At 47.6% G+C, this 26,030-nt stretch overlaps 1 protein-coding gene across 1 annotated transcript in view; it reads right to left on the bottom strand.

The window, feature by feature from the left end:
• The window catches only part of LOC140392772 (NGFI-A-binding protein 1-like), a 175,182-nt gene extending 173,082 nt beyond the window's left edge, over window positions 1-2,100 (bottom strand). Inside the window, exon 1 of the mRNA XM_072478408.1 lies at window positions 1,906-2,100. The gene's annotated coding sequence lies outside the window, so the exon portion shown is untranslated. The remainder of the gene's footprint in view (window positions 1-1,905) is intronic.
• Window positions 2,101-26,030: the final 23,930 nt, after the last annotated feature.

The raw sequence follows: 26,030 nt of genomic DNA, 5'->3' as shown, positions 1-26,030 counted from the left end.
AGTGAGAGGTTATTTATTTTATATTCCATATTTTAAAAATTGCAAGCATCCTCCCAGGGACAAAGAACAAACATCTTTCAAAAACATTTCATGGGACATGACACTCCTCCACTTGTGGGTGAGTTCATAATTGGTGTGTGTGTGTGTGTGTGTGTGGGAGGGGGGGGGGGGGGGTAGTGTGTCCGGGGACATAAATAAAAAATAGCCACCAACAGATCAAACCATGAAATTAAGAGGAATTTCTTTACACAGAGTGGTGAGAGAATGTGCAACTTACCACAACCTGGGGTGGCTAAAACAGATACTATTGCTGTGATGCAGTATTGAGGGGGAAGGGAACTGAGGCATGAGGGACAGTGTAGGAAGAGGTCATTAGACTGGAAGGAAGCTCATGTTGAGTATAAATTCTGGCATATACTAATTGTTTCTGCGCTATAAATTTTATATAACTCGGTAGAAATTTGAAAGTATTTTCAATCTAAGAGCTCTCTTTCCAACAGTAAATAAACAACATTTTATTGATTTCCAAATTTACAACAGCAATATCTTCACAGCAGAATAAATTCATCATGCATAAAAGTGTGTCTTTCTAAAAGGAAAATAACTTACATTTATAAATTTTAAAACGCAAGCTATCATCTGACTAATCATGAATAACACAGTAGCGGACTCACCAAGAGACAAAAAATTGTCATTGAGTGCATCATGATCCATGCAGACAACTTGAATATCTTTGCACAATCTGTAATGACCATTCTGAAATGTCTGTAATATTTCTTTGACTGCATCGAAGCACTTCAAGAATGCATCATGAATGCAATATTGTTGCATTTAGTGCGATAGCCATATTTAAATGTTTGTAATGTTCTTTCAGATATTTCACAAATGAAGTATATTTTTGCAAAAAAAACTACCATCAATTGTTGTTAAAAAAAGTCCAGGTGATTATGTGGCAGCAAGGTAGCACAGTGGTTAACACAATTGCTTCACAGCTCCAGGGTCCAAGGTTTGATTACTGGTTTGGGTCACTGTCTGTGCAGAGTCTGCACGTTCTCCCCGTGTCTGCATGGATTTCCTCCGGGTGCTTCGGTTTCCTCCCACAGTCCAAAGATGTATGTGCAGGGTTAGGTGTATTGGCTATGCTAAATTGCCCTTAACTGTCCAACAAAAGGTTAGGTGGGGTTATGGGGATAGGGTGGAGGTATGGACTAAGGTAGGGCGCTCTTTCCAAGGGCCGGTGCAGACTCGATGGGTTGAATGGCCTCCTTCCGCACTGTAAATTCTATGATTCTATGATGTGACTCCACACCCTACTAATGTCTTTTAGAGAAGGACATTACATGTCTGACCTATACGTGACTCCAGATCACAGCAATGTACTTGACCCTTAACTGCTCTCTGAAAGGACCAAGCAAGCCACTCAGTTCAAAAGCCAGCAGGGGTGGGCAATAAATACCACTCTTGACAGTGACGCCCACATCTCATGAAAGAAAAAAAAATGTCACATCTAGGCTACACAATGTGTTATTACAGTCTTGCTGTTAACGCGTCAAACAGGATTTAAAATGTAGAAAACAAACAAATCTATTAAGTAGTCGTAACTTTGTACAGATCTGGAAAATGCGTAACGATGATTAAAGACGAGAAGTGAATTTCACTTGTTTCTGAAAGATAGCATTGGATTTCAGATGATGTGCAGTATATAGGGTTATTTCCCAGGCAACTCTCAAGCCACTGACTGACGACCTCACCTTGACCTTGGATAGTTTAGACAACTAAAACTTATTCAGGTTAAGATGCACTCAGCGTTGGGACAGTACTGTGTAAATAAGCTTCTTTTCCTTCCCGAAAGTAAAAGACCAGACCCCTGAAGTTTACTAAAGATTGAGTTACCCAATACTTTACCTCTTATTCAAAAGCGAGGCTTAGCTTATTCAATCAGTTCGGCCGTGGTCGATTGAAGTCGAGGGGTCGTTGAACACCTTATACCGTCACGGAAACCCGTGATTTGTGTCCCGACTGCTACACGTATCCCATGTAAAGACTGTGCATGTGTCGAATAGACAGCAGCAGTACCCTTGTTTAGCCTGTGTTGCTGGGTCACAGTCAGCGTTGCTAAACACATGTGGTGCAATAGTGCATTAGTAATCTGTTCATAACCAGTTCCCCTAGACAGGTGCAGGAAGCTGCGGGGGTGGGAGGGCGTACTGAGAGGGCATGATCCGCCTCTGAATTTTCTTGCGTGTGTCTGATGAGGAAAGAGAGCCACCCCCACAATTTGATGGTTTCACAACTCCGCGCCCAAAGTTTTCAAGGTTACAGGTGTTTTAATCCAAGCATTCCCCACAACAAAGGGGCCTAGCTATAAAGAAATAATACAATGTCAATGGGACTTGAGGTCGAGGTCAACGTTTGGCATGGATCTCGTGACAATTTCTTGTTCAGAATAAGTATTTAGTTAGCAATCGTGTACATACAGTGCGTTAGCAATGAGAATGAACTTCGTTGAAGAAGTGCATACTTTTCTTTCGGGAATTCCTCTGCTACTCAAATTGACATGTCGTAAATACATCCAATGAATGAACAGCGAGTCCCACTGCTCAACTCTGGAGATGATCTATGATTTATGCAGAACAAAACTAGGCGTGAAGAGCACTCCACCTCGTCTACAACACGCCTTAACTTACCCTTTGAATGTAATTACCCTCTGGCGGTTTAAAATCCGTTTTTAATGACCGACTTGTCAAGTTGCAACAACAACCACCTGTATTTATACAGCGCCTTTAACATTAATTTTAAAAAGTCAGATTCCGCACAGAGGCAGTCTAGAACAGCCAGGGCACTGAGTTACATCAGGGGGAATGTGCTAAAGTTTAGTCAAAGAGGCCAGTTTTAAGGAGTGTCTGAAGGTAGAAAAGGGAGGTTGTGAGGAGCAGGGAGGGAAATCCAGAGACTGTCAGCGTTATTATTTCGCATATGCTGTTCCGTGTGTGCTCAATAGGCTGTGGTTACATGACATGGTCAGAGCTTTCATCCCTCCAACCCGCTGGCGTGGAGTCCTGGCAACCCGAGTTAAATTCAAATTCAAAAACTAATCATGTGTTGTGGAGATACATCAGAAACATTGGACCCCCTTTTAAAAACTAAGTCCTTTTTTAAAAAGAACATTCACTTCTGATTGAGCCACAGTCAGTTTGACGTTATTATATATCAATATTTAGATACATATCTACATATAAAAGAGTACGATAATGTTAGAAGTTGCCAGGAAATAACATGTTAAAAACAATAAAACAAGAGACACACTCATTACTCTTAGAACCTTCAGTAGCTTTGATATTTTAAATGCATAAGTGTTTATAAATAAGGATTTATACTATGAAAGTTACATCTAGATTATTTCAATTACATTTGCATATGGTACATTAGGGAGATGCAACTTCATTGCAGCCGCGCTCAGGCAGTTTTCATCACCCATCCAATTCAATAGATTATGACTCGACCTTTGCTATGTGGCTGAGAAGTATTGCACATGACCGTAAACATCTTGGGCATGTTCAGAAAACTGACTTTAAAAAACCCCCACCGATCTAGGAAGTCTTTTGAAAAAAAAATATTTATAATAATGCTTCAACATAATTGTTGGGATTGTGTGGTTTATTGACAGCCAGTGTTTCCTTAAGACTGCAACATTAAACATCGCCCCCGCCCCCGCCCCCTCTTCCCCCCCTGTACTCTGGAGATGCAGTACACGGCATCTCTACAGATGCTGTCAGACTTGCTGAGATTGTCCAGCATTTTCTGTTTTTGTTTCAGATTCCTGCATCCGCAGTGATTTGCTTTTGTTATATTGTATTATTGTCCATTGTTCTCAATTGTGCCGGGACAAAAGTAGCATGTTAGCAAATCTCAGTTGCTCCGAGCCCGCTGTTCAGCCTGGCTGCATGTGACAGACGTTGTAAACATTAACGATCGGATCAATCTGAATAATTATACAATCATTCAAATAGATCTTTGCCACGCCCTTTCCTTTCTTCAGGATTTAAGAAGATCGAATTTTCTTCAGAATTTAAACACCCCCGAAAACACCAGTCCAGCTGTTCAATGTCTGGAATGCCTTCTGATGTGAGGCCGGAGTATTTTAAATCTGGCTTTCAGAAGAAAATAATCTAACCAGTCCCGCTTCCTTTGACGTTATACGCCAGCCTACAAATGCCTCGGAATCCAACGCCAACGCCGTTTGAGTAAGCTGTGTAGTACACCAGGGAGAGAGAGGGGGAGGGGGAGACACAGCCAGAGATAGAACCAGTTCACCCTCATTAAACCAATACAACTGTGGACTACTGAGCACTCAAACTCCCCCCAGCCCCCTATCCAATAAGTACTTTAGACTAGCGAATTCAGGGAACCCGGATCGTATTCCAGCTAACTATCGTGACAAGTTCTGTTTTTATTCTCGCTTTGTACAAGTTAGCAACAATTCATAGGGGACTGGAATCTCAATCATGAATGAGGGGGTGAGCGTTTCTCATGGGGCTTTTTCCCACACAGGCGCCTACGCACTGCTGCCCACATAGGAAAAAGGGCTGGTTTTTAACAAGGAAAACATTATAATAAAAAAATAGATGATCGCTTAATGATTTGCAAGTTCATCCCAGCAGTCTCCCCCGTCACTTGCTTATGTAAAGGGTCACAGTGGGGTATCTATTGGCGCGACCTGCAGATGTTGAAATGCTAGTATTTTGATATCCAGTTTGTATGCACCGCATTCATGTGACTTTGTAGGTAACCCTGCTCGCTTGGTGCGCCTGTGTTTAATATATTAAAATATTTACATGCGCAAGAGGCATCGAAGTTTCAAATCCGTGGGATTCATGAAGACAGTGGGAGGTTTTCATGTATGAATTTGTAAGCACTTAGCAGGATTCAAGATGCTGAGAGGTCAATCCTGTAAATGTCTCGTTTAAAGCTCAGGGATGAATATGATCAGTGATATTGTACGGTAGCCATAGCCAACATGGAACAGCTCTATATAACCAACATATCACGATGTATACCGACTAGGTGCAGTTATTTTAATCAACAAAACAGTTATATAACCAACATGGCACAGTTGTTCTATGTAACCAACATAGTAAGATTGTTATATATTACCAGTATAGTTTGATTGTTAGATATATCCAGCAAAATAGTTATATACAACCAAAATGGTACACTTGCTACACATAACCAGCATGATACAGCTGTAATATATAACCAACATGGTCTAGTTTGTTAAGTAATGGGTTAAGAGACATTGCAATTAGTTGTCTCATTTATGTTAAGTATCCATTAATTGACACTGATATGTAAAGGGGCTTCAGGTGGCCTCTGTCAGGTGATGTATAGTCAGAGTTTTGTGCAAAGGCTGTTGGAATGAAATAAATGTGTGTTTGTGAAAAAGGAACAGAACTTTAGACTCTTCATATCACAGCAACTAAAACGTCTAACAATTGGTAGCAGGGGATGGTTGCTGTGTACATGTGAAGGGTTGAAAGATACAACTTTTCCAGATCAAACCAAGGAGTGAGTGAGAAAAGAAAAAAAGGGATATATGGCTGAACCGAGGATAAAGATGGCTGGATATGACTATCCTCCCTTATTTTCTGAAAGGGAATCGTACGACCAATGAAGAAGTGCAGTAGTTATGTGGACTAAGGTAACTGCTTTGGGAAAGAGAAAACAAGGTATGGCATTGGCTCTTTCTCTACCATATGGCAGTAAAATCCGAAACAAAGTGCTTTCTGAGCTGGAATTGGAAGAGTTAGACTCAGAAGAAGGTCTGGAGACTTTATTACATTATATGGATAAGATTTGTAAGAAAGATGACTTGTTAAGTGCGTAAGAAGCATGGTCGGATTTTGATAAGTTCTGGAAAATGGAGGATATCTCCATGGAAGACTATATAATGGAATTTGGCAGGCTATATAAAAGGCTGCAGAAACACAACCTGGAATTTCCACAGTCTGTGTTGGCCTTTAAATTTCTTGACTGTGCTAGAGTGAGCAACATGATGTGTTGGGTACTCTGCTACACAGACAAACCAACACGGTTGCGAATGGTACAACTCAGCTTTATTGCTAACATTTATTTACAGTGGTAAACTGGTTACTGAGGTTCGATCATAACCCTAGAATCTGTGGACCTATTCCTACTACTATCTTGGAGTGGCACTCAGCACATGGTGGATGTCTGAGTGGCTTGCTATGAGCTCTGTGCCCTGAGCTCACTCCTGCTGGAATGCTCAGGAAGTGTTGTGTTCCCTGTTTTGTACTGTGTATGCTCTTGCCTGTGATTGGCTGTGGTGTTGTGTGTGTGTGTTGATTGTTCCATTGATCTGTCCACCAGTATGTATGTGCTATGATGTTTACCTGAATATCATGACATCCCCCCTTTTGTACAAGAACATGTGCCTATGTGGTTATAAATAGAGATGTGTACTGAGTGCAGCTGAATGTGTGTGTGTGCAATATCTACAGCATGTACATGGGTCTAAACTATATACAAGGGGCGATGTCGGGTGCGGCATAACAACGAGGTTGTACCATAAACAAAGAACAGGGAAATGTTGAACGACAAAAACAAACTCCTGTAACGACAAGGAAGAACAGAAACATATTAACACAGTGGTATTATGAGTTCAATGTACAAACAGGCTCATAAGTCCAGCCTAGTAGGTGGGCGATGAATTCGGGTTGACCGCCTCAAGGGTGGGTCTGGATCCACCGGCTGAGGAATGGGCCTGGTGGCAAGAAGCTGCACAAAGTCGATATCAGGAACAACAGGAGGGCCTGGTGTCGGAGTAAGTTCCCGTAGCGAGCGTGGAAGTAGGAGAAGAGCCCGGCGATTGCACCTACAAATGGAGCCATCAGGCATGCGAACCAGGAGCGAGCGGGGAGCCACGCGTCGGAGAACTTCGGCAGGTGCTGACCAGCCACCTTCTGGTAGGTGGATGCGGACGTTGTCTCCAGGCGCCAGGGCGGGAAGATCAGTTGCCAGTGTGTCATATGCCATCTTCTGGCGAACGCGCTGCTGTTGCATTCTGTGTAGTACCGGAGCATGGTTGGTTGTTGGTACCAGAATGGATGGCACAGTGGTCCTGAGGGTGCGATCCATCAACAGCTGGGCTGGTGAGAGGCCAGTGGCTAGTGGGGCCGAGCGATAGGCCAGCAGGGCTAGGCAAAAATCCGATCCGGCAGCAGCAGCCTTGCAGAGGAGCCGCTTGACGAAGTGAACGCTCTTCTCTGCCTTTCCATTGGACTGGGGATGCAGAGGGCTGGACGTCATGTTTGTGAAGCCATACGAAGCAGCAAAGGATGACCATTCCTGGCTGGCAAAACAGGGCCCGTTGTCCGACATGACAGTAATCGGAATGCCGTGGTGAGCGAAGGTGTCTTTGCAGGCCCTTATGACAGCGGACGATGTTAAATCGTACAGGCGTATGACCTCTGGATAGTTGGAAAGGTAATCAATGATGATTACATAGTCCCTGCCAAGCGGGTGAAAAAGGTCCACACCCACCTTCGCCCAGGGGGACTTCACCAGTTCATGGGGCTGAAGCATCTCAGGAGGTTGCGCCGGTTGAAACCTTTGGCAGGTGGGGCAGTTGAGCACCATATTGGCAATGTCATCACTGATGCCCGGCCAGTATACCGCCTCTCGGGCCCTCCGTCTGCACTTCTCGACCCCCAGATGGCCTTCGTGTAGTTGGTCGAGGACCAGCTTGTGCATGCTGTGCGGAATCACAATCCGGTCCAGCTTTAAAAGGACACCATCAATGACAGCCAAGTCGTCTTGGACATTGTAGAACTGCGGGCACTGCCCTTTGAGCCACCCACCCGTCATGTGGCACATCACCCGTTGTAGAAGGGGGTCAGCTGCAGTTTCCCGGCGAATACGGGCCAGACTGGAGTCGTCAGCTGGCAGATTTGCCGATGTGAAGGCCACCTGCGCTTCGACCTGACAGGCAAACCCCTCCGAATCGGGCGGTGTGCTCACTGCTCTGGATAGGGCATCCGCAATGATAAGGTCCTTCCCTGGGGTGTAGACCAGTTGGAAGTCATACCTCCTGAGTTTAAGTAGGATGCGCTGGAGGCGAGAGGTCATCTCGTTCAGGTCCTTATTTATGATGCTGATGAGGGGGCGATGGTCAGTCTCAATGGTAAACTGGGGGAGACCATACACATAGTCATGGAACTTGTCTATTCCGGTCAGCAAACCCAGGCACTCCTTTTCAATCTGCGCTGAGCGCTGTTCTGTGGGGGTCATGGCCCGCGAGGCATAGGCGACCAGGGCCCATGATGCAGTGTCATCCCGCTGTAGGAGTACCGCCCCAATGCCGGACTGGCTGGCATCAGTCGAAATTTTAGTGTCACGAGATGTGTCGAAAAACGCCAATACCGGGGCTGTGGTGAGCTTAATTTTGAGCTCCTCCCATTCCTTCTGGTGTGTGGGCAGCCACTGGAACTCCGTGGACTTCTTGACGAGGTGGCGCAGAGCCGTTGTGTGGGAGGCAAGGTTGGGAATGAACTTCCCCAGGAAGTTGACCATGCATAGGAAGCGTAGCACTGCTTTCTTGTCTGCCGGCTGCAGCATTGCTGTAATGGCGCTCACCTTGTCTGCATCTGGACGGACCCCTGACCGGGAAATATGGTCCCCCAGGAACTTCAGCTCAGTTTGGCCGAAAGAACACTTGGCTTGGTTGAGGCGCAGGCCGTTTTCCCGTATGCGCGCAAAGACGCGCTGGAGACGATTTATGTGCTCCTGTGGTGTGGTGGACCAGATGATGACGTCGTCCACGTAGACGCGCACCCCTTCGATGCCCTCCATCATCTGCTCCATGATCCTGTGAAAGGCCTTGGATGCCGAGATGATGCCAAATGGCATTCTGTTATAGCAGAACCTGCCGAAAGGGGTGTTAAAGGTGCACAGCTTTCGGCTGGACTGATCCAGTTGGATCTGCCAAAAACCCTTCGAGGCATCCAGTTTTGTGAAGATTTTAGCCCGGGCCATTTCGCTCGTGATCTCTTCCCGTTTGGGTATGGGGTAGTGTTCCCTCATTATGTTGTTGTTGAGGTCTTTTGGATCAATGCAGATCCGGAGCTCGCCGGAGGGCTTCTTAACACACACCATGGAGCTGACCCATGGCGTGGGCTCCGTGACCCGGGATAGCACCCCTTGGTCCTGGAGATCCTCCAGCTGCTGCTTGGGGCAGTCTTTGAGTGGCGCTGGGACACTGCGAGGTGCGTGAATGACCGGGGTGGCGTCCGGTTTGAGCCGAATTCTGTAGGTGTAGGGCAGTATTCCCATGCCCTCGAATGCCTCCTGATTGTGGGCGAGGAGCGATTGGAGCTGTGCCCTGAATTCTGCATCCGGGAAGTCAGATGTGCCTTCTAGAGACAGAGCGTGGACTCGTTGCACGAGGTGGAGAACCTTGCATGCCTGTGCGCCTAGCAGGGAGTCCTTTGATGACCCGACTATCTTGAATGAGAGTGTGGCCGTGTGTGTGTTTTGTGTCACCTGGAGCTGGCAGGATCCCACAGCCGGGATAACGTTCCCATTGTAGTCGACCATCTTGCAACGGGATGGCCGAATTGGTGGTCTGACCTTCATGGCGTAGAAGGCTGACCATGCTATGAGGTTGGCGGAGGCGCCAGTGTCCAGACGGAATGTTATCGGTGATCGGTTGACCATTAGGGTGGCACACCATTCATCACCCGGATTGACAGTGTTCACTTGCAACGGCTGGTGGGTTCTGGCTGGAGACATCCGGTTCCCATCAATGACCGCAACACGGAAGGCGTCCCGGTCGTCTGTGTCACTGGTCTGGATATCGTCGGGGCATGACTCGTAGTAAGGAGGCTGAATGGTCCGCACGTCCCTGCGAGGTTGTCGGAATTGGGGAACATTGGCAGGTTGAGCTGCTCGACAGCAGGCAGCGTAGTGGCCATCTTGCCACAGCGGAGGCATTGTCGGTTTCTTGCGGGACATTGCCGCTTTAAATGTACGGCTCCGCAGTTGCCGCACGTCGTGACGTCATGGCGTTCGTTGCGCCACCGCGCATGCACAGTTCGGTCTTGCATCGAGCGCGCCTGCGCATCACGTCCCTCTGTGTCGACGTCGTTTTTGGCGCGCACAAACGCGGGAGGCCTCGAAAAGCGCGTGAAATGGCCGCCTTCGTCCGGGCCACGGGCCGGGAGGAACTCGATCGCCTGGACCCATTCGGCCTTGTAGGACCCCTGCCACGCCGATTCGGCCGCCTGAAATTGGGAGTAGCGGCTAGTCGCGTTTTCATGCAGGACACAGGCTTCAATTGCGGAGGCTAGGGTGAGGACTTTTATTTTTAAGAGCTGCTGGCGTAGGGTGCCCGAGGTGACCCCAAAAACGATCTGGTCCCGAATCATGGAATCGGAGGTGGTGTCGTAACCGCAGGACTGCGCGAGGATACGGAGATGCATAAGGAAGGATTGAAAGGGCTCATCCTTACGCTGCAGGCGCTGCTGGAAGAGATACCTCTCGAAACTCTCGTTGACCTCGACGTTGAAGTGTTGGTCGAGTTTCAGAAGGACCGTCTTGTACTTGGTCTTGTCCACACCTTCCGCGAACACCAGGGAGTTGTAGACATGGATGGCGTGTTGACCTGCCGTGGAGAGGAGGATGGCGATCTTTCTGGTGTCCGAAGCGCTCTCCTTTTCGTTGGCTTCCAGGAAGAGCTGGAAGCGCTGTTTTAACAGCGTCCAATTAACGCCGAGGTTTCCAGCAACTTGTAGCGGCTGCGGGGTGCTGACGGTGTCCATGGCGCAGGATGGCAGATTCCGGATGATCCATAGGTAGGTCCCACAGTTACTCCTGGTACTATGATGTGTTAGGTGCTCTGCTACACAGACGAACCAACACGGTTGCGAATGGTACAACTCAGCTTTATTGCTAACATTTATTTACAGTGGTAAACTGGTTACTGAGGTTCGATCATAACCCTAGATTCTGTGGACCTATTCCTACTACTATCTTGTAGTGGCACTCAGCACATGGTGGATGTCTGAGTGGCTTGCTGTGAGCTCTGTGCCCTGAGCTGTCTCCTGCTGGAATGCTCAGGAAGTGTCGTGTTCCCTGTTTTGTTCTGTGTATGCTCTTGCCTGTGATTGGCTGTGGTGTTGTGTGTGTTGATTGGTCCGTTGATCTGTCCATTAGTATGTATGTGCTATGATGTTTACCTGAATATCATGACACAACATGGATAGGCTCCTGGTTTTGACAGGAGTTCAGTTTACTGATAAGGAAACCTTATTCGAACAGATGACAAAAGCTTTACAAAAGTTTCTGGGGAAACATTCGATTCCGATGGCTCTGATGACCCAAATAGGTCAGCCTGCAATAAGGCAGAATATGGAAGATACAGTACTAACAGGATGGCGAAATCGCATGTCTACGAACAGGGCTCAAGACTATAGAAGGAGACTGAGACAAGGAAATTATGAAGACAGAAACCCAGTTAGAACCTACAATAGGAAGATGAACCCCAGAAATGCACGGGGCATGATAAATCGATGTTTTCGATGTGACTCTCAATACCATTATGCTTTCAACTGTCCAACTCGTTATGATAGAGTGTTTGAAGCGACACATGACATGGAAGCGTCAGAAGAGGAAAAAGATAGTGACCAGAAAGAAGGTATTGTCCTATTGACAAGCAGTTTTACGCCGGTAATGAGGGTGTTGGTTGCAGAATCCTTCAACTGTGCTGTATTGGACAGTGGCTGCACATCTACTGTGTGTGGAATTGACTGGTTAAAATGTTACCTGGACTCTTTGAATGCTGAAAATCGTAACAAGGTTAAGGAATTTGAAAGTTCCACAAGTTTCAGGTTTGGGGATGATGATACTCTGAAGTCGCTGAAAAGAGTGGTGAACCCTTGCAATAATGCCGGAGTGAATCATTTCATTAATACGGATGTTGTATCAAGTGAGATACCTTTGCTTCTGAGCAGACCGTCGATGAAGAAAGCACACATGAAACTGGATATGGAACAGGATAAGGCAACAGTTTTTGGAAAGACGGTGGACTTACAATTTACACAGTCGGGACACTATTGTATTCCATTACTGACAAATAATATTTCAAGTAGAGTGGTTAAGGATGTGTTAATGGCAGTTGAAAATATGGGACTTTAGCTGATAAAAAGCTTGTGGTATTAAAACTGCATAGGCAATTTGCACATCTGTCGCCTCGGAGGCTGGAAAAGTTATTAAAGGATGCAGGGGTAAGGGATGACGACTATACTAAACTGATAGAACAGGTTAGTGACCGCTGTGAAGTTTGTAGGAAGTACAGAAGGACACCAGCACGACCGATAGTAACCCTACCTTTGGCCAGGGATTTTAACAACATTGTGGCCATGGACCTGAAGATCTGGGATAAAGCAAATAATATATTTATTTTGCATTTTGTAGATTTAGCAACCAGATTTAGTCAATCACTTGAAGGGACTGAAGGCAGATGTGGCAATGCTCCAAGAGACACACCTGAAGGTGGCGGACCAGGTCAGGTTAAGAAAGGGATGGCTAGGACAGGTATTTCACTCGGGATTGGACGCAAAAAATAGAGGGGTGGCAATTCTGGTGGGAAAGCATGTGTCATTTGAGGCCAAGACTATCGTAGCGGATAATGGAGGGAGATATGTGATGGTGAGTGGTAGGTTGCAAGGGACGTGGGTGGTGTTGGTAAATGTATACGCCCCGAACTGGGATGATGCTGGATTCATGAAGTGCATGTTGGGACGCATTCCGGACCTGGAGGTAGGAGGACTAATAATGGGAGGGGACTTCAGTACGGTGCTGGACCCAGCACTGGACCGCTCCAGATCAAGGACGGGAAGGAGGCCGGCGGCGGCCAAGGTACTTAGGGGGTTTATGGATCAGATGGGGGGAGTGGACCCATGGAGGTTTGCAAGACCGCAGGCCAGGGAATTTTCTTTTTTCTCCCACGTGCATAAGGCTTACACCCGGATAGATTTCTTTGTTCTGGGCAGGGTGCTCATCCCGAGAGTGGGGGGGACGGAGTATTCGGCCACCGCCGTTTCGGACCATGCCCCGCACTGGGTGGAACTGGAACTGGAGTTTGGAGGAAAGAGGGACCAATGCCCGCTGTGGCGGCTGGATGTGGGACTGCTGGCCGATGAGGTGGTGTATGGGAAGGTGAGGGGGTGTATTGAAAGGTACTTGGAGGCCAACGACAATGGGGAGGTGCGAGTGGGGGTGGTATGGGAGGCGTTGAAGGCGGTGATCAGGGGAGAGCTGATCTCCATCAGGGCTCATAGGGAGAAGATAGAGGGAATGGAAAGGGAGAGGCTAGTGGGGGAGATCTTGCAGGTGGACAGGAGATACGCAGAGGCCCCGGAGGAAAGATTACTTGGGGAAAGGCGACGGCTCCAGACGGAGTTTGACCTGCTGACCACGGGCAAGGCGGAGGCACAGTGGAGGAAGGCGCAAGGGGCAACTTACGAGTACGGGGAAAAGGCTAGTCGGATGCTGGCGCACCAGCTCCGTAAGAGGGCGGCAGCGAGGGAAATAGGGGGAATCAAAGATGGAAGGGGAGCCACGGTTCGAAGTGCAACGAAAATAAATAAGGTATTTAAGGACTTCTATGAAGAGCTGTACAGATCCCAGCCCCCGGGGGGGAAGGGGGGATGAGGCGATTCCTGGACCAGCTCGGGTTCCCGAGGGTGGAGGAGCAGGAGGTGGTTGGTTTGGGGGCACCAATTGGGCTGGAGGAGTTGAGTAAGGGTTTGGGGAGCATGCAGGCGGGGAAGGCCCCGGGGCCGGACAGGTTCCCGGTGGAATTCTATAGAAAATATGTGGACCTGCTGGCCTCGCTACTAGTGAGGACCTTCAACGAAGCAAGAGAGGAGGGAACCCTGCCCCAGACAATGTCGGAGGCGACAATCTCCCTGATTCTAAAGCGAGACAAGGATCCACTGCAATGTGGATCGTACAGGCCGATTTCGCTCCTCAATGTGGATGCTAAGCTATTGGCGAAGGTACTGGCCACTAGGATTGAGGACTGTGTCCCGGGGGTGATTCACGAGGACCAAACGGGATTCGTAAAGGGCAGGCAGTTAAATACCAATGTGCGGCGGCTCTTAAACGTGATAACGATGACATCGGAGGAGGGAGAGGCGGAGATAGTGGCAGCTATGGACGCAGAAAAAGCCTTTGACCGAGTAGAGTGGGAGTACCTCTGGGAGGTATTGCGCAGGTTTGGGTTCGGGGGAGGGTTTATTAGATGGGTTAAGCTCCTTTACAGCGCCCCGGTGGCAAGCGTAGTGACAAACCGGCGGAGGTTGGAGTACTTTCGGCTGTACCGAGGGACGAGACAGAGGTGCCCCCTGTCCCCCCTGTTGTTTGCATTGGCGATCGAACCCTTGGCCATATCACTTAGGGAGTCTCAGAAATGGAGGGGGATAGTCCGCGGGGGAGAGGAGCATCGGGTATCGCTATATGCGGATGACCTGCTGCTATACGTGGCGGACCCAATGGAGGGGATGGTGGAGGTCATGCAGACTCTGAAGGAGTTTGGAGAGTTCTCGGGCTACAAGCTTAATGTAGAGAAGAGTGAGCTTTTTGTATTACAGGCAGGGGACCAAGAAAGAGGGATAGGGGACCTACCGTTGAGGAGGGCGGAGAGGAGTTTTCGGTATCTGGGGATCCAGATAGCCAGAAGTTGGGGGGCCCTACATAAACTGAATTTGACGAGGGTGGTGGAGCAAATGGAGGAGGATTTTAAAAGATGGGACATGCTCCCGCTCTCGCTGTCGGATAGGGTGCAGTCGGTCAAAATGGTGGTCCTTCCGAGGTTTTTGTTCGTGTTTCAGTGCCTCCCCATCGTGATCACCAAGGGCTTTTTCAAGAGAGTAGGTAGGAGTATTATGGGGTATGCGTGGGGAAATAAGACCCCGAGGGTTAAGAGAGGGTTCTTGGAACGCAACAGGGACCGAGGAGGGTTGGGTTTGCCAAACCTAGAGAGTTACTACTGGGCAGCAAATGTGGCGATGATCCGTAAGTGGGTTATGGAGGGAGAGGGGGGCGGCATGGAAGAGGATGGAGATGGCGTCCTGTAAAGGAACGAGCCTGGGGGCGTTGGTAACGGCACCGCTGCCGCTCTCGCCGACAAAATACACCTCAAGCCCGGTGGTGGCGGCAACACTAAAGATCTGGGGCCAGTGGAGAAGACACAGGGGTGCAATGGGAGCATCGGTATGGTCCCCGATCAGAGGTAACCACCGGTTTGTCCCGGGGAAGATGGACGGGGGGTTCCAAGGGTGGTATTGGGCGGGGATAAGAAGAATGGGGGACCTGGTCATTGTCGGGACATTTGCGAGCCTAGGGGCACTGGAGGAGAAATTTGAATTACCCCCGGGAAATGCATTTAGATATATGCAGGTGAGGGCTTTTGTGAGGCGACAGGTGAGGGAATCTCCGTTGCTCCCGGCACAAGAAGTTCAAGATAGGGTGATCTCGGGGGTATGGGTCGGGGAGGGCAAGGTGTCGGAAATATACGAAGAGATGAAAGAAGAGGGGGAAGCGCTAGTAGAAGAACTGAAAGGTAAATGGGAGGAGGAGCTGGGGGAGGAGATTGAGGAAGGGCTATGGGCCGACGCCCTGGGTAGGGTTAATACCTCCTCCTTGTGTGCCAGGCTCAGTCTGATACAATTTAAGGTGGTTCACAGAGCGCATTTGACGAGGGCGAGGCTGAGTAGGTTCTTTGGGGTAGAGGATAGATGTGAAAGATGTTCAGGGAGCCCGGCGAACCATGCCCATATGTTTTGGTCATGCCCGGCATTGGAGGGGTTCTGGAGAAGAGTGGCGGGAGTAATATCCCAGGTGGTGAAAGTCCACGTCAAGCCAAGCTGGGGGCTAGCAATATTTGGAGTAGTGGATGAGCCACGAGTGCAGGAGGCGAAAGAGTCCGGAATTCTGGCCTTTGCGTCCCTAGTAGCCCGGCGAAGGCTCTTGCTATTGTGGAAGGAGGCGAAGCCCCCTAGCCTGGAGTCCTGGATTAACGACATGGCGGGGTTCATAAAATTGGAGAAAATCAAGTTTGCTTTGAGAGGGTCTGCACAGGGGTTTTACAGGCGGTGGCAACCGTTCCTAGAATATCTCGCGGAGAGTTAGAAGAAGGTCGATCAGCAGCAGCAGCAACCCTGGGGGGGGGGGGGGATGGGGGAACGAGAGACTGTTTGAGGGGATGGACGAGCGGGAGATAGCATGGAGGGTGGGGGGAAACGGTATGCGTGGCCAAGAGCCAGTGTATAAAGCTATGTAAATATACCATCTTGCCATGTATATATCTTGCTCAGGGAGAATTTGCGTTATTTTGTTAGGGGGGAGGGGTGGTTATTGTTTGTAAGGGGGAAAAATTGTGTTGTTAAAAAACCTTAATAAAAATATTTAAAAAAAAAAGATTTAGTCATTCACCGATTGTACGAAGTAAAGAAAAGAGAGTAATTCTGGATCAAATCGTGGAAAAATGGATAGGGACAGGAATGGGTCCACTGGCAAAATTCCTTATGGACAATGGGGGAGAATTTGCTAATGATGAGTTTAGGGATATGTGTGAAAACATGAGTATCAGAGCTATGAATACGGCTGCAGAAAGCCCATTTAGTAATGGTGCCTGTGAAAGAAATCATGCTGTCATCGATGACATGCTTTGGAAAATTTTGGTAGATCGACCAAATTGCAGGCTAAATTCAGCTTTAGCATGGGCAGTGCATGCAAAGAATTCATTGCAGATGGTTGGGGGCTATAGTCGTTATCAATGAGTGTTTGGTAGAAATCCTAAAATTCTATCCATTTTGGATGACCAGCCTCCAGCTTGGGAGGTGACTACAATTAACTCTGGTTTTGCTGAACATTTAAATGCATTACATCGCAGTAGAAAAGCTTTTTTGGAAGCAGAAGTCTCTGAAAGAATTCGCAGAGCTTTACGACGTAACGTACGGCCATCAGATGCCGTTTTTCAGCAAGGAGGCATGGTATACTATAAGAGAGACAATTCTAATGAATGGAAAGGCCCAGGGAAGATCATAGGCAGAGATGGCAAAACAATTATTTTGCAACATGGTAATCAAACTGTTAGGGTACATTCATCAAGGATAATGGGTACAGATTACAAATTTTCAAATTTAGACAGAGCAGACAGACATGACGAGGAACCAGAGTCATCTGGTACGCATGTGTTACAGAACTATGAGGACCAATTAACTGATATAGACAGGGTTTCTGTGGAGGAACACAACACTTCTGATGAATTAGAACAGGCCATTTTTCCGAAAGGGCAACTGCCAAAAGTTGGTACAAAAGTGACAACTTGCCTGAAGGGTTAGTCAATGGAAGGATGCAACTGTTATTAATAGAGCAGGGAAGGCCACTGGAAAGTATAAACATTGGTTGAATGTACAGCATTCAGGGGAAGGAGTCAAGACAATGGATTGGGAAAACGAAGTTCAAAAATGGAGGGCACAGAAACGCAGTGCCAGTTCAGATAGTACATTGGATAGTGAACAGGTCCGCAGGAAAAGGTCGAGAACTATTGAAAGGACATCCCACAGCAGAAGGGATAGATCAAGCAGTAGCAGTACAGAACGAGATACCAGGCGGGAGAGGGGGCGTAGTTTATCAAGATCTCGGAACATGAGTAAGACTACGAATACTAATAGGAGTAGAAGCCCACATGCACGTGAGATTTTGGTGGCTTCAAATAAATTAGATGAAAAAGTTATAAAAGAAGCTAAACAGCAAGAATTACATAGTTGGAGTGAATTTGGGGTATACACGGAAGTACCGGATAGGGGACAAAGAGCTCTATCCCACAGATGGATTTGCACGGAAAAGGTTCTTCCGGATGGAACCTGCAAGGCAAAGGCCAGGCTTGTGGCAAGGGGTTTTGAAGAAAACTTAGAATATCAGGATTTAAGGGTGGATTCACCTACAGCAAGAAAGGTTATTTTAAAGATCTTCTTGGCTCTATTAGCCACAAAGGCATGGGAATGCAAATCTATAGATATAAAAGCTGCCTTTTTGCAGGGGCATCAGCTCCAGAGAGACATTTTTCTCCATCCTCCTAAAGAAGCAGCTAACACAGAAGGGCAATTCTGGAAGTTGAACAAATGTGTATATGGATTAAATGATGCATCTAGAGTCTGGTATTTTTCGGTAAGGTCAGTTTTGTTAAAGTTAGGCTGTTGCCAGTTGAAAGCAGATCCTGCAATGTTTTACTGGCACTATAAAGGAAATCTTTCTGGCATTTTTATGATGCATGTCGATGATTTTTTATGGGGTGGGACTAGTGATTTTGAAGCTATTGTAATCTCTGGTTTGAGGAAAGAATTCAGGGTTGGAAGTCAGGCTTCCGGTGCATTTAAATATATTGGACTGGAAATTGGATAGACTAAGTTAGGGGCAACTTTACGTCAGCAATCATATTTGGAAAGCATCAGCCCAATAGCAATTAGTCGTGGCCGAGTTTCACAAAAAGACGCAATGGTTTCAAAGATAGAAAAAGAGCAACTGCGAAGTTTAATTGGGCAACTGAACTGGTTAGGTAGACAGACTAGACCGGACGTGAGTTTTGATGTCTAAGAGTTAAGTACAAAAATGAATGATCCCTAAGTGGAAGACATAATAAGAGCAAATAAAGCGTTGGCCAAACTAAAAATGCAGGAGTGTGTTTTGAAGTTCCCGGTTTTAGGTGACCTTAGGCACTTGAACCTCATAGTTTATAGTGATGCGTCCTATGCAAATTTATGTGATGGGGTTTCAAGCGCAGGAAATTTTATAATTTTCCTTTTGGGGAACAACGGTAAATGTTGCCCGCTTGTGTGGGAAACAAAGAAAATAAGGAGAGTGGTAAAAATCACTTTGGCTGCTGAGACATTAAGCCTTGTAGAGGCGGTGGATATGGCCTTTTATATAAGTGTGATATTGACAGAAATTTTGGGATTAGGGGATTTGGGTAATATACCTATTGATTGTCACATTGACAATAAATCCCTGTGGGAAAATGTGCACTCTACAAAAAGTGTCAATGAAAAGAGGTTACAGATAGACATCGCAAATTTGAAGCAGATGTTGGACAGAGGGGAAATAACAAAAATTAAATGGATCGACAGGAGCTATCAACTGTCAGACTGTTTTACGAAAAGAGGGGCGAGTTCACAGAAACTTTTGGATATTGTTAATGAAGGGCACTTGTTTCTGTGACTGTTTTTTTTTTCTTTCGCGTCCAAACAAAAAAAAAAGGGGGGAAATTATGTGTGTGTTTTTGAGTTTCTTGAAATTTTGTTTTCACCTAATTATTTTTTTTCTCCAAGGAAAGGGAGACTGTTAAGTAATGGGTTAAGAGACATTGCAATTAGTTGTCTCATTTATGTTAAGTATCCATTAATTGACACTGATATGTAAAAGGGCTTCAGGTGGCCTCTGTCAGGTGATGTATAGTTAGAGTTTTGTGCAAAGGCTGTTGGAATGAAATAAATATGTGTTTGTGAAAAAGGAACAGAACTTTAGACTTCATATCACAGCAACTAAAACGTCTAACATAGTTGTCTGTTACCTAATGGTATGGCTATTATATAGAACCAACATGGTTCTTATATTTACTGTTTTATATATATTGGCATCTTGCAATAAGCGCAATGATTTGGTTTTTTTCTTTACCTTGTAGATTGTAATATTTTTGTGGCACAAATGCTGGATATACAAATTGAAATCAAGGTCAATAGGACAGCTGGAATGACCTGAATATGGGATCTAAATATTTACCTCCTTCCACATTAAAACCATGTGAGCCACTGCCATCTCCACTTCCCTTCAATCATTACCTCAACCCCGCCTCCCCATCAATCCAGCACCCTCCCAATCACTGCTCACTCTCACATCTCTTTCTGTCTCTTGTTACTCTTCCTCCTGATGCCAGTCATTGATGCCCCTCCCCAGAAGCCCACATATACTTCCCTTTTTATTTCCATCAATGCCCCTTTCTGGTCACCGAACCCCACCCTATCCCCACCTCCCCTTCCCACAGTCCACTTTAATGGCTTCAGCAGCAGGCACAAAGTTCTTGTTGTCAAATTCTCTGCTATGATCTACCTGGGGTGTTCAGTAGGTGTCTGCAGCTCCAGGTTCAATGATTTATAAGAAAAATTTGGAGTACACATTTTTTTCCAATTAAGGGGCAAATTAGCGTGGCCAATCCACCTATCCTACACATCTTTTGGGGTTGTGGGGGTGAGATCCACGCAGGCACAGGGAGAATGTGCAAACTCCACACAGACAGTGACCTGGGGCTGGGATCAAACCCGGGTCCTCAGCGTCGTGAGGCAGCAGTGCTAACCACTGCATCACCATGTTGCCCTCCAGGTTCAATGATAATGAGGCCCAAAGCCCAATTTTGCATGTGCCTCAGGGCTATCCATTCAACCGCAAGAACAGCTCTCCTTTTTGATGCACTCACATTTCTCGGCCCTTAGGTTTAAACATTTATAATTAACCAGCATTGTGCCCACTTTAAATTGGTCACTGAGCAAAGAGCACTTACCAGTGTAGAAGACATTTTATAATATGCAACAAAAGAAAGTTATGGCAAAGCTAATACCACATGGGGTTATGAAGAATGTGGCCAGATGATCAGAGAGATTTTTGAAATGCAGTTCCACTATCTTTGTCATACATCCTAGAATTTCAATGTTATAAACTCATATTTCAAATTTGCAGAAGGAGAGATTGAAAAGCATTTTTTTTGCTGGGGATGTGGGTGAAGGACAGAATCAATATAAAGTCAGATTATTTTATATCCTTCCGGTTTGTTCCCCAGTAATTAAATTCTGTCATTGTTCCGTTAAGTTTTTACTTTATCTCATCTTAAAAATACATTATATGCCCTCTTTTCTGTTGCATAATTCTGAACTTTTACAGAATTATAGATTGATACAGCACAAAGGGAGGCCAGTCAGCTTGTTGTGTCTGTGCCAGCTCTCTTCAATAGAAACTCTGCTCATCAAACCCCCCACCCTCCTTCCCTGAAACCCCCTCCCCCAATCCCCATGCTCTCCAAGTGCTGAGTTGATATTCTGGATCCACTTTGGTATTGTACCTGTTATTTTCCCCAACACTGTTCATCACCAATCACAACTCTGAGTCATTCAGATTCATTTTGCTGCCTGCATCTCACCATCTCTTGTTCCTGTTACCCAGCTGTCAGATTTGCCCTTTCATTCCCACATATTCTTAGTCCCTGACTTGCCTAAGGCCCCATAGCGATCATCCTATCTCTGTAGCAACATAACTTTCTTTTCTCACCTTTGCAAAGAAGGGATTGCCACTGTCTGAGCAACATCATCAGTATTTCTTGTGATGACTCACCAGCTAATAAGCAATTCTGCTGTTCCCACCTGCATAAATTCAAGCTAACTGCTCTTAACATGTCTTCCCAGGAGATTGCACCCATCACAGTTAAAATGCACGCCTGAATCAATACTGCCATGCTTCTCAACAAAGTGTTTTAATTCATCTTAAGAAATATAGATAGGACATCAAGCATTAGACAAAATGAAAGAGTACAAAAAATTGTGTTTGAACCAATATTGGTGAATCTTTCATTGAGGGAATGCTTCAAATACTAAGGGCTGGATTCTCCATTCCTGAGGCGAAGTGCCGACGCCATCGGAGGTTCCGTGGTGTTTCACGATGTGAAATTCGGCATGAAACCCTCACCGATTCTGCAACCGGTGAGGCTAGCACTGGCGTCGCATGGAACACCCGTGGAAAGCGCGGGAAATGGCTGGAGAATCGCCGGGTCCAGGCTGCACAAGTGCAGGACAGACAAGCTGCAGCCACTTGTACACCTGCACCCCCCACGCACGCCCCAATCGCGCTGGAAAAGATGGTGCCAGCTGTGCTGGACTGAGTACCCGCCCACCCCAACCCCACAGACCACCTCCTGGCCACCCCCCACATCTCCCCCCAGCACTGGCAGAAGCTCCCTGGCCAGAGGCACAGATCTCGGCCAAGTGTGGCAGTGCTGGGCACTGTCCGCATGTCCTCTCTCTCACTCCGCAGCCGCCACTCCAGGCTCATGACCACTGAGACCACACCTGGCCCATGCCGTCGGGATCCAGGCCCATTGGAGGCAGAGCATCGCGGATGGGTCCGCTAATGACATTCCAACGGGGTTGTAACTGCACGTGGTGCACATCTCAATGACACCGATTTGGAGGGGCAGAGCATCGCGACCTGCCATCAAACTGCCGCCTGCTGCTATTTCAGCGTCAGGAGCCATTCTTTGCCCGATCACCGTTCCCGATTTCAGTGTCGGGCAACGGAGAATCGCCACAAACGCGCCATGACGCCCCGACGCCGGTGCGTTATTCTCCGAGGTGCGGAGAATTGCCGCCATTTGCACCGGTGCGTTCGGAATTCTGCGGGAACGGTCGCGGGGCAGCCTGTTGGGAGGGGAGGGGGAGCTCCTTCACCGGGGGGGGACCTCCGATGGGGTCTGGCCCACAATTGGGGCCCACCGATTGGCCGGCCGGCCCCTGAACACCGACACCATCTTGAGTCGGGGCCGAGGCGCTAAAGAAGTCCCCCACGCAGGCGCAGGTTGGCGCAGCCCAACTGCGCATGCACGGGTTGGCGCGGCGCCCATTTTGCGCCGTGAAAGGAGGCTGGAGCGGCATGAACCGCTCCAGTGCCATGCTGGCCCTCTGTGGGGGCCATAATCGTTCGTACCAGGGCCCGGTTAGTGCCGTCGTGAAACTCGACGGCGTTCACGACGGCGCGAACACTTGGGCTCCAGATTGGAGAATCGCCCCCCCCCGTATCTATATGAAAATTGCTACGTTCTATCATCATAAACTGATTTCTTACAAATGCCTTAAACCAGCCCCTGAATGAAGGGGTGAGCAAGCATTAGTCAACATTTTAAAAAAAACTGACAATACATTTTCTTTCTCAGTGTCTCAGTGACATTGAGGAATGTACAGTAAAGGCGTGGTTCTAGCGCTAGTGAATAGCGCCAGAGGCTGAAAACGAGAACCATGCCAGGCGCCAAACCGTTTGCAATGCAACCGGCCTGCTCCCCTCGGCAAAATTGGAATCTCGCCGCAGCGTGGCAAGAAACTAATTATCACCACTTAAGCCCTATTTCCATACAATTACTGGGAGCCACCCCTTTCCAATGGCCTCCGTCACTCAGCGGCCTCCCCAGCAAGTGGTCATACCGGGGCCGATTAGTACTCGTTTTTTAAAAATGTGAATCTGGCGGAAGCGCTTCTGCAGGGAGCCGAGGAGGGGAGTAGCCATCTTTGCTCACAGGCAAAGAGCCCAGAGCACTGAGCTTGTCACCCCAGTGCTCGGCGGAGGGTCGGGGACCCTCCGCAGGGGCTGGGCCGTCATGGGAGGGTTGGGGGGAGGGTAGGCTCTGGGAGGGCAACCAGGGGGCAACGATGTACGGCACCACTAAGTCAACCCCTGGATTGTGAGTACCCGCTCCGGAGGCAATCCTTGTCCCTGGCCGCCTGCCCACCGACCACCCATTAACCCCCACAGACTACCGAGGCCTCTGGTCATGAGACTGAAGGCTATTGCAAATTGGGAATTGGCAATGGTGGTTAAGTGAGCACTTTACACAACCCCAGTGGACTCCCATGGGTGGGCGGGCCATGCAGCATGTGGGATTCATTGCCTGGCATCCCAATCACACCTTGATGCCGGGACACAGTGCTTGAATACTGCAGGAAGCAACACCATACATGCAGCAGCCAACATCCGAGCACCCAGGGGATGTGTCGCAGCTCCGGAGACATGTCCATGGCCAGAGGGTCGGTGTGTGCTATGGGGAAGGAGGGATTCCTGGAGAGATGGGCCAAGGGTTCGGAGGTCGGAAGAAAGTGACAGGAACATAATACACGTTGAGCATAAGGGTGTTTATTGGTTTTAATAATCCCCCACTCTCCCGATGGTGCAACCGCCTCCCTCAATCCCTACCTACCGCTCCCCCCTTCCCCGGTGCCCTCAGTGATCCTCAGTGTGCTTTGCCTTCCTAGTTCTACCACTACGTCTAGGCGTGTCCCCAGGATGCACATCTGAAGTGGAAGCAGCCAGCTGCTTACCTTGTCCCTTGGCCTTCGATGCCCCAGGCGGGGTAATAGTGGAGGGAACTTTGAACAGGGTCACCCCACAGATGTCCAATGCCAGATAGCCATGCTAAACAAAGTGGAAATATTTTAGAATGGGTATGTAATTGGTTGAACAATAGAACCCAGAGGGTGGTGGTACAGTGATTGTCATCACCCTGGGGGCACTTACCAATTGGGTCCTACAGGGGTCTGTTTGTAAGCTCCTCTGCTAAATAGCTTCATAAATAACCTGAAACTAAGAGTCATTACTACAGTAGATAAACTTTCAGATAAGAAAAGAGTGTAAAAAATTGGAGCAGGAGTATGCTATCTAGCCCTTTGTGCCTGCTCCACCATTCATTAAGTCAAGGCTGACTCTCTACCTCAGATCTACCTCACTGCAACTATTCCCATATCCCTTGATTCCCTTAGTATTCAAACATCTGTTGACCTTGAACTTGAATATATATTCAGTGACTGAACATCCTCAGCGCTGCAACAGAAAATTTCAAATGTTCAAAACCCTCCGAGTGAAGAAATACTGAGGCCGTGACCCAGCGAGGGGAAACATTCTTCTGGCATTTACATTGCCAAGCCCCTTAAGAATTTCAGCTGCTTCAATGAGATCACTCTCAGTCTTCTAACTCAAGGGAATATAGGCTGGGTCTGTAGGCTGAATCATCATAGAAAATAGGTGTAGGAGTAGACCATTCAGCCCTTCGAGCCTGCACCACCATTCAATATGATCAGTATCCCGCTCCCGCTTTCTCGCCATACTCCTTGATCCCTTTAGCCGCAAGGGCCACGTCCAGCTCCCTCTTGAATATAGCGAACAAACCGGCACCTACAGATTTCTGTGGTAGAGAAATCCACAAGTTCTCAACTCTCTGAGAGAGGAAGCTCTTCCTCATCTCAGTCCTGAATGGCTTACCCCTTATTCTCAGGCTGTGACCCCTGATTCTGGACATCCCAACATCCGGAACATTCTTCCCGCATCTAGCCTGCCAAGTCCCATCAGGATTTTATGTTTCCGATGGTGGAGGTGGAGGTTTTGAAGGTGGAGTCGCAGGTGGACAGGGTGGTGAAGAAGGCATTCGGCATGCTTGGTTTCATTGGTCAGAACATTGAATACAGGAGTTGGGACGTCTTGTTGAAGTTGTACAAGACATTGGTACGGCCACACTTGGAATACTGTGTGCAGTTCTGGTCACCCTATTATAGAAAGGATATTATTAAACTAGAAAGAGTGCAGAAAAGATTTACTAGGATGTTACCGGGACTTGATGGTTCGAGTTATAAGGAGAGGCTGGATAGACTGGGACTTTTTTCCCTGGAGCGTAGGAGGCTTAGGGGTGATCTTATAGAGGTCTATAAAATAATGAGGGGCATAGATAAGGTAGATAGTCAACATCTTTTCCCAAAGGTAGGGGAATCTAAAACTAGAGGGCATAGGTTTAAGGTGAGAGGGGAGAGATTCAGAAGGGCCCAGAGGGGCAATTTATTCACTCAGAGGGTAGTGAGTGTCTGGAATGTGCTGCCAGAGGTAGTAGTAGAGGCGGGTACAATTGTGTCTTTTAAAAAGCATTTAGATAGTTACATGGGTAAGATGGGTATAGAGGGTTATGGGCCAAGTGCGGGCAACTGGAACTAGCTTAATGGTAAAAACTGGGCGGCATGGACTGGTTGGGCCGAAGGGCCTGTTTCCATGCTGTAAACCTCTATGATTCTATGATTCTGAGATCCCCTCTCATTCTTCTAAACTCCAGTGAGTGCAAGCCCAGTCGATCCAATCTTTCTTCATATGTCAGTCCTACCAAC

The sequence above is a fragment of the Scyliorhinus torazame genome, chromosome 2, assembly GCF_047496885.1.
Source record: "Scyliorhinus torazame isolate Kashiwa2021f chromosome 2, sScyTor2.1, whole genome shotgun sequence".
Taxonomy (NCBI): domain Eukaryota; kingdom Metazoa; phylum Chordata; class Chondrichthyes; order Carcharhiniformes; family Scyliorhinidae; genus Scyliorhinus; species Scyliorhinus torazame.
Note: the sequence above shows the minus strand (reverse complement) of the source record. Positions and strands in the feature narration are given on the sequence as shown.